The sequence below is a fragment of the Ailuropoda melanoleuca genome, chromosome 8 (assembly GCF_002007445.2).
Source record: "Ailuropoda melanoleuca isolate Jingjing chromosome 8, ASM200744v2, whole genome shotgun sequence".
NCBI classification, from domain to species: Eukaryota; Metazoa; Chordata; class Mammalia; order Carnivora; family Ursidae; genus Ailuropoda; species Ailuropoda melanoleuca.
The window spans coordinates 77,142,034-77,150,245 of NC_048225.1; the positions used below are offsets into that span (position 1 = coordinate 77,142,034).

The 8,212-nt window shown below is 42.5% G+C and overlaps 1 pseudogene; it reads left to right on the forward strand.

Moving 5' to 3' along the window:
* Positions 1-6,427: 6,427 nt before the first annotated feature.
* On the forward strand, positions 6,428-7,970 carry LOC100472002 (annotated as a pseudogene).
* Positions 7,971-8,212: the final 242 nt, after the last annotated feature.

Genomic DNA, 8,212 nt, shown 5'->3' on the forward strand with positions numbered 1-8,212 from the left:
TGCAGGCTATTTACCAAAGGAACGATTATGCATCCTAAAACTACGCTTGAAAAAACTACAAACGCTTATGCTGTAATATTTTTAAAAAGCAGAATGAAAATAGAGTATGGTATGATCATAACAATGAATAAAATGCAAAAAAAAATGGAAAATGATACAAGGTTAAATAAAACTGTCTATTAGACTAGAACTTTGGGGGATTTTTTCCCCCTCATATGACAAGTGAAAAGTAAATTCCACAGTTGTAGCAAATTTAATGTGATTTGAGCAACTTGTTCAGTTCAACAAGCAAGTATTGACATCAATGCCAGGCAGTACCCTAGGACCTGTCATCTGGAAACAGCATTCTGTTTACTACTAAGAAATTTCAAAAGAAAAAAACGTGTGTTTGACCATGAGACATTTGAGTCAAGAAGGAGGGAAGGAAGGAAGGAAGGAAGGAAGGAAGGAAGGAAGGAAGGAAGGAAGGAAGGAAGGAAGGAAAGAGAGAGAGAGAGAGAAGAGAAAGCAAGCAAATAGGAACATTTTATTGAACCATCCCAGACTTACAATTTAGTTCTGCACTTCCTCAAAAATGCCATCATCACATGCAATCCAGATAGCTTTCCCAAAATAAGTATAACCAGCGATACACAAATTCTATTTACGATCTTTTTAATGACATTTATTTCATATCTACAGATTGGCCCCTGTCCATAAAGTTTCTTTAGAATACAGAAGAGTAACACTAGTACTTTCAAAATAAAAATACAAAAAATAAATAAACCAAACTTGGAGAAAACTATGGAAACCCCAAAAAACCAACCCACCTTGTTGACCAGGAATACTCATAACTGGGGCATCTTGGTGGCTCAGTTGGTTAAGCGTCTGCCTTTGGCTCCGTCAGGATCCCAGCATTCTGGTATTGAGTCCTGCATCGGGCTCCCTGCTCAGCGGGGAGTCTGCTTCTCTCTCTCCCTCTGCCCCTCCCTCCACTCATGCGCTCTGACTCTCTCTGTAAAATAAATAAAATCTTTAAAAAAAGGAATGTTCATAACTGTTCAAAACCAACTCACCATACTCAAAAATAATTATTAATTGTAATATTAATTAATAATACTACTTATGTTAATTATTCTTTCACATGATTTTCATTTCGTATCACTTAATGTTACTATGTAATATTAATTAATAATTAACACTATCAATAGCATATTATTATGTAATTTTATGCAATATTATCAATATTAAATATTAATTTACTATTAATTAAGCTTTTACACCATTTTTTTTCATTTAGTCTGCACAAAGATTGATATTGTTAACCCAAATACAGGAGTTCATATTATCGCTTCATTTTACAAAGGAGGAAGCTGAGGCCCAAAGAGGCTACATAATTTACGTAAGGTCAAACATCTAGAAAAGGCCAAGGCATTTTCACACATGTGGAAGAAGAGGATCTTGACAACCCTCTGAGAAACCTTGCTCTGTGCCTCAGCACGTTGCCTCCCTGTAAAACTGAATCTCCTGGAACTGTCATGGCAAAAAGTAAGTTCTCATTTAATAATAACAATTATCGCTGATTACAATGTGCTTCTGATATGATGAATTTAAAGTCTGATACCCAAGCATGGTTGAATCATACTTCCAAGGTGAAGAATGCAATTAAAATCTTAAGTTCACATATATTCTTACCCCTCATTTAACAAACTTTAGGTCTTTACTTTCATTTACCGATTTAAAAAGACACACTACATTTTCTCTTTTCAAAACACAGACAGCAAAATAATTAATATAGTCTCAGAAATTGTGTGCCTTTCAGGTTTATTTTTAGTACTTCTAGTTTTCTGATCTAGTCTCAATAACAATTAGTGCAAACTTTTGTTTTGAAAGGCAGTATTGTTATTTTGGTTTTCTTGGAAATCACCACTGTTAAGTCTGCGCACACAGGGTTATCACCGTGACGCATCTTCAAGAGGAAGTGAATAAGTTTTATTAGGACCTTACATCTCCTCTTCAAAGGTTTGGAAGTTTTGGAGATACTAGCGGTCAAAAATAAGACTAGCCACTAAGAAAGGAAATCTAAATGTCTTCCCTTTCAAAAGGGCAAACTGAAAGGTCATCAAATAAAGTTAAGAAGCAGAGTCTGAAAATAGCAAAGTGGCTAATGATATCCCTTTGTCAAGACTTGTAATTTAATAAGGATTTTCAGTCTTCAGCTCAAAACTGACCTCTCCTTCAGGGTGGGGTCAATTCACTCTCTCCTTTAATCACTCATTCCTAGTGGTCTTTTTACCCACTTGTTGGAGATATGTAAGAGCAAGAGCTATAAGCTTAAAGTCAGAAGATGTAAGTTCTTTCTTTTCCTGCCACTTGACCAGCTGTGTAAAATAAATAAAAGAATAAGTTCCTTCTTGATTCACAGATGGGATCACATAGGTGACTCTCCTTTGTAAAAAAAAACAAAGCCCAGGATCAGTGGCTCTCAAATGTGTCTGCTCCCCAGGGTACATTTGCCAATATCTGGGGACGTCTCTGATTGTCACAACGGGGGTGCAGGAACTACCCCGCACCTAAGAGATTAAGACCAAGGACACTGCTAAACATCTTACAATACCCAGGACAGCCCCTCACATCAAAGAATTATCTGTTTGCCTAAATACTAATAGTGTGAAGTTGAGAAACCCTGCTCTAGCGGTTGGAGGCAGGCAAATCTCCTAGGTGTGCCAGAATGACTGTGACCTGAAAGGGAACTTCTCAGATCCAGCTCTTCTCACCCAGCAAGAGTGAAGAAGTGAAGCAGTTCTTGCCTTTCTGCCCTAGCCCGGAGCCCCAGGGTGAGGACCTGCACAGTGAGGGAAGGGCTGAGATACCCATGTCAGTCTCAAGCTTACTAACTCTCACCCTCCCCAGCTGCTTTCCTGGGATCCAAATTATCAGAAAACGTGTTCTCCAACTGGGTTGAATGTTGTAGCCCTAAACAGTATTTACTGAGTGCCCACCTATGTGCCATTAAGATACAGAAAATATAATAGATTTATATATCTCTTGTTTAATAAATAAAATCCTTGTCAACAGCATCTAGGAATTTAGAATCTAGGGGATACATTGACGTAAATAACCAGTGAAGAATCCCAGATAATTTTGTTCCTTCAAAATTACATGTGATGTCATGGAGTGGGTAGGATATGAATATTGATCAGAGGAATGGAAAGGTCTTCAGGGCATAAGAGGTAACAAAGAAGGATGGCAAAGATATATGTGATGGCTAATTTTATGTGTCACTTGACTAGGCCACGGGTTGCCCAGACAGTTAGTCACACATTAACTGGGTGTGTCTGTGAGGGTGTTTCAGATGAAATTAACATTTGAATGGGTAGACTAGGTAGATTAAGTAAAGCAGATTACTCTCCCCAGCGTCCATGGGGTTCATTCAATCAGCTGAAGGCCTGAATAGAACAAGACTGATCCTCGCGTGAGTAAGAGAGAATTCCTCCTGCTTGACTGCCTTCAAGCTGGAACATTAATCTTTCCTTGCCCTTAGACTTGAACTGAAACAGGGACTCTTCCTGGGTCTTGGGACTGCTGGCTTTTGGACTGGAACCACACCATTGCTTCTCCTGGTTCTCTGCCCTGCTGACTGCAGATCTTGGTATTCTTAGCCACCAGAATCATGTGAGCCAATCCTTATAATAAATATGTATATCCTATTGGTTCTGTTTCTCTGCAGTACCCTGCCTAATGGAACAGAGTGCAGGAAGCAGCACTAAGGGTGGCCCATTTGAGATGCTGAGCAGGATCCTTCAAAAATAGGTTAAACAACTTAATGGGTGGGAAGCTTGTTTTCAGAAGCCTGTGGCCCTCAGCAATTTATAAAGGGATGCAGGAGAGATTGGGGCACAGCTCAAGAAAACTATATTCTTGGGGTGCCTGGGTGCTTCAGTCAGTCAAGCATCTGAATTGATTTCAGCCTAGGTCATGATCTCAGGGTCATGAGATCGAGGGCCACACCAGCTCCATACTAGGCATGGAGCCTGCTTAAGATTCTCTCTCCCCCTTTGCCCCTCCCCTGCTGCTCGTGTGTATGTGTATGTGTGTGTGTGTTTGTGTGCGTGCATGCATGTGCACACGCATTCTCTCTCAAAAAATAAATAAATAAATAAATAAATAAATAATAAAATCCTTTAAAAAATGAAAAAGAAAACTATTTTTCATTTAACAAATGAGGACACAGACAGAGGAGAAATATATGTTTCTCTGGAGGCCTCCCCCCACCCTCAGCCATGGTCTGAGAAAGGGCTTTTGAATGGAGGTGGGGGGAGAAAATAGGTAAGTAGACTTTCCTTTTCTTCCTTTTCACTTTTTCACCATTCCCCAGCTTTGCAAGCAGAGAGATACCAAGTGTGTTAGTGACTCACAGCCTGGAAAACAGAAGAAAGACCCTTCCTTCTTAGATGCATAGAGAAAAGAGGGACCACAGCAGTGGAGAAGATCAACTGGGCCAATGCTCTCTGAAAGGAGGCAGAAGGAGACACAGAGTGATGTGTAGAATCCAGAAACTTCACAACAGGCAGGAGAGCTTTGTATTTATTCAGCAGCAGACATTTAACAAGTATGCATAGCACAGGCCCCTTGCTAAAATATGACTGAAGTCTAGTTACCTGATGGTTTGGCTGCCACAATCTCCTGCCCAGGTGGGAGAGGTCATGGTAAGGGCTCTGGATATAGAGTCAGGAGACTAAGGATTAAATCTCAGCTTGGCCACTTGTTAGCTTGTACCCCTGAGCAAGTGGCTTCACTTTCCAGGCCTCAGTTTTGCACTTGCAGAAGGGAAGCATTACAATACTTTCTTACAACTGTTCCAAGACATAAATGATATGCGTTGGTGGCATGTGATAAGCATTAGATGAATCCCAGGTACATAGTAAATACCTCATAAATGTTTTTCTCCAACCCTTTTTTTTTAAAGATTTTATTTATTTATTTGACAGAGTGACAGCGAGAGAGGGGACACAAGCAAGGGGAGTGGGAGAGGGAGAAGCAGGCTTCCCACTGAGCAGGAAGCCCAATGCGGGGCTCGATCCCAGGACCCTGGGATCATGACCTGAGCCAAAGGCAGACGCTTAATGGCTGAGCCACCCAGGTGCCCCTTTCCTTCCTTTTCTTTTGGTGTGGGCAACAATTTGTCCCTCCTGCCATGAAATTTCTCCATATTCTATTGTAGAAGTGCCCTAACAATCCCATCTCCCAAATTCCATAGATCCTGAATCCTATAGATGTCCCCTCACTGCTCCTGCAAGTCTTAATAGTCCCAAGATTACCTCTAAAATTCCTCTTCCTCCCCTGACCTGACTTCTTATATTCCTAGTCTGGCTTGTCTAAAATATGATCACAGCACACTCCTGGACATTCTACTAAATCCAAGTTTCTGCTCCAAAAATAAATCTCACTGTTGAAGTTTAGGGAAGTCTGATGAAGGTAGGAACCGGGGCCTTTTTTTTTTTTTTTTAATAAAGAACCCTGGGGTAGGGTTTTTTTTTTTTTAAGATTTTATTTATTCATTTGACAGAGAGAGAGACAGCCAGTGAGAGAGGGAACACAAGCAGGGGGAGTGCGAGAGGAAGCAGCAGGCTCCTAGTGGACAAGCCCGACATGGGGCTCGATCCCAGAACTCCAGGATCACACCCTGAGCCGAAGGCAGACGTATAACGACTGAGCCACCCAGGCACCCCTGGACCTGGGCCTTTGGTCTCCAAAAGCCTCTTCTACCACCAGAGGGAAGGGATCTCCATGTGTGGATGTCCTTCAGGAGGGTTCACCTGGTAATGGTACAGTGCCCACAAGGAACACTTGGTAAATCTCAGCCTCAGTATTAAGCTCTGCAGGATTAAGAAATGAGCACAAGCTCTGCCTTCCAAAAGTCCCAAAAGTCTATCCTATCCCCCATATATCTGCTGGATGTCTGATCATTTGATAAGTGTTAATGATTAGCCTGCCTTGTGGGCTACAGCAGTTCCTATTATTTGAGGATAGCAAAGATCCCCACAGGCAAATCACAGCATGTTATTACTTTTTGCTTGTTACTTTTCTAACAATGAGAATTTGAGTTCAATTCATTCTTCCTTCTTAACAAAACCACAGCACTACTGATGTATTATGCAAAAAATCCACATCAAACATCTTGCAAGGATATTGTGTATTCTCCAAACATTTCATTGTATTCAAGATCCCTCTGTTTTCTATCATCAGCCACATTTCCCAATCTAATGGGTGGCAGTTCCAAATTTCATCATCTCCACCTTGTCTCCACCTTCTCTCACCAGATGGTCTAGCCTCCTTCACAACAAGGAAACAGAGGCCATTAATTGAAAACTCCAACATCCCCTTCCTCCACCAGGAAATCCATAGCTGTGCAGAAGAATCCCATGTGTTAGTCAAAGGGAAAAGCCCTGCCAAGAAATATGGAAGTGACCCTTTGGTGGTGGTGAAAGGCTAAAAACATCATCTGGGAGAGAGAGGGAAAGTTAGTTATTACCACCAACAAAAATGAAATGTTTCCTTCCCCTTAGCAAAGTCAGCAACTGGCAAGAGTCTAAGGAAGGGGGTGCCACACTACTGAATCTTCAACTCCAGCAGTGCAATCAGGGATCTCAGAACAAATCAGGCAAAATTAGAGTTTTGGCATTTTCTTACATTTTCTTACAGCCTTGCGTTTTGTATTTTCTGTTTTCCAACCTTCCATTTATTTATTTGACATATATTTACTAAGACTTTCTGGGCTCTCTTCTCCTCCCTATTGGAAAGACAACCTCATCTTCTGGTGAAGTGCCAGCCATGTCCCCAAGACAGATGGTGAAGGTTGGAGTAAATGGATTTGGCCATATTGGGCACCTAGTAACCTCACCAACATCAAATGGGGTGATGCCAGTACTGGATTTGGCCATATTGGGCACCTAGTAACCTCACCAACATCAAATGGGGCGATGCCAGTACTGACTATGTTGTGGGGTCCATTAGGAGTCCTCCCTAACTTGAAGGGTGGGGCCAAGAGGGTCATCATCTCTGCCCCTTCTGCTGATGGCCCCATGTTTGTGATCGGCATGAACTGTGAGAAGTATGACAACTCCCTCAAGATTGCCAGTGATGCCTCCTGCACCACCAAATGCTTGATCCCTCTGGCCAAGGTCATCCATGACAACTTTGGCATCATGGAAGGACTCATGACCACAGTTCGTGCCATCACTGCCACCCAGAAGACTGTGGATGGCCCCTCTGGGAAGCTGTCGAGTGATGGCCAAGGGGCTGCCCAGAATATCGTCCCTGTGTCTACTGGCACTGCCAAGGATGTAGGCAAGGTCATCCCTAAGCTGAATATGAAGCTCACTGGCATGGCCTTCCATGTCCCCACTCCCATTATGTCAGTCATGGATCTGACCCACCACCTGGAGAAAACTGCCAAATAGGATTACATCAAGAAGGGGGTGAAGCAGGCATCAGAAGACCCCCTTCAAGGGCATCCTGGCATACACTGTGGACCAGGTTGTCTCCCATGACTTTAACAGTGACCCGCACTCTTCCACCTTCAATGCTGGGGTTGGCGTTGCTCTTGGTGACCACTTTGTCAAGCTCATTTCCTGGTATGACAGTGAATTTGACTACAGCAACCAGATGGTTGACCTTATGGTCCACATGGCCTCCAAGGAGTAAGAGCCCCCTGGACCACCAGCCCCAGCAACAGCAAAAGGAAAAGAGAGGCCCTCAGCTGCTGGGAAGTCCTCACCCCAACTCATCTCCCAACACACTAAGAATCTCCTAACCTCCACAGTTTCCATCCCAGATCTGAAGAAGGGGAGCCCTACCTTGTCATATGCCATCAATAAAGTATACTGTCCCTGGCCAAAAAAAAAAAAAAAAAGTCTTTCTGTGTGCCAGCACTCATCTAGGTAGTGAAGACAGAATTGACTTTAAAAGACTGAAAAATCCTTGTTCCCATGAAGCTTACATTCTTTGGGGAGTAAATGAAATAAACATAAATGCATGGTATGATCAAAGATGATACTTTCTTTTTTTTTTTAAGATTTTATTTATTTATTCGACAGAGAGAGAGACAGCCAGCGAGAGAGGGAACACAAGCAGGGGGAGTGGGAGAGGAAGAAGCAGGCTCATAGTGGAGGAGCCCAATGCGGGGCTCGATCCCACAACACCGGGATCACGCCCTGAGCCGAAGGCAGAT